Source organism: Penaeus monodon, chromosome 21 (assembly GCF_015228065.2).
Source record: "Penaeus monodon isolate SGIC_2016 chromosome 21, NSTDA_Pmon_1, whole genome shotgun sequence".
NCBI classification, from domain to species: domain Eukaryota; kingdom Metazoa; phylum Arthropoda; class Malacostraca; order Decapoda; family Penaeidae; genus Penaeus; species Penaeus monodon.
The window spans coordinates 41,058,115-41,059,542 of NC_051406.1; positions in this window are offsets into that span (position 1 = coordinate 41,058,115).

Here is a 1,428-nt window from a genome sequence, read left to right on the forward strand (position 1 = left end):
CGGGTATTAGGATGTGGATGCAGAGAGGATGGGGATTGCAGATGGGTAGGATGTGGATGAAATGCAGTTAGGATAATGGGTAGGATGAGGATGGAATGCAGATAGGAAGTGGATAGGATACGAGTAGAATGTGGATAGATTGCAGATAGGATTAGATGTGGATAGAAAGCAGTTAGGTAGTGGAGAGGATATGGGCAGGATGTGGATACGTTGTAGATAGGATATAATTAAACCGTAAATAGTATGGGAATAACATGTGGATAGATATGGATAGATATGGATAGAACGCCGCTCCGAAACGAATAGGATATGAGTAGGATTATAACAGATTATTGATAGGATGTGAATAAATGGCATAAGTGGGAATAGGATACGGATAGGATTTGAAACGAATTTAGAAAGGATAGGAACAGACTATGCATAGGATGTGGATAGAATGCACATAGGATAGGAGTAGGATATGGAGAGGATGTGAGTAAAACACGGGTTGGATAAGGAAGTGGATAGAGAGAATGTGGATAAATATGGATACCTTGTGGATAGAGAGTAGATAGGACGTGGATATAGAGTAGACAGGATGTGGATAGATAATAAAATCCTTCAAGCTAACCCGAGAGAATAAGAAAGTGGATATTATGTGGATAAGAACTCTAATCTAGAATAATTAAGGTGGATGCTTATTATGTGGATTCGAAATAGATAACGAAAAATTAGATAACGAAAAATGAGATAACGAAAAATATGATAACGAAACGAAATAGATAACGATAATGAGATAACGATACTAAGATAACGAAAAATTATATAACGAAAAGTGAGATAACGAAAATGGACATAACGAAAAAGGAGATAACGAAACGAATAGACATAATTCAGAAAGGAAACGAATAAGCGAGATCCCGCACGATAAAAAAGTGGATAAAGGAGAATTAGACGTTGATAGGATGTGGATAGAAGTGGATAAGCAGTCCTCCACTACAACTTCAAAAGAGGAGGACGTGGATAGGGCGTCGTTAAAATGTGGATAGAAATGGATAAGCAGAACTTCAAGAGAGGAAGATGTGGATAGGGCGTCGATAGAATGTGGATAGAAATGGATTTCAAAGTCCTCGACCATGACTCCAACGAAAAAGCAAAGAAAGCGATGTGGATTGGAAATTGACGGAATGTGGATAGAAAGTGGATAAAGCGAGATCCTCGATGATGAATTTTAAAAAGTGGATGTGGATAGGACGTCCATTAAAGGTGGAGAGAATATCGATAAGGCAAAGTCCACCACGTCAACAAAGGTGGATCAGATGGATGTGGATAAGACGCTGAGGGAATGTGGATAGAATATCGATAGAAGTCCTGGAGAAAGAGAATGTGGATTAGATGCTCTCCGAATGCGGATAAAAATTGGATAAAGTCCTCCACCACGACTTATTG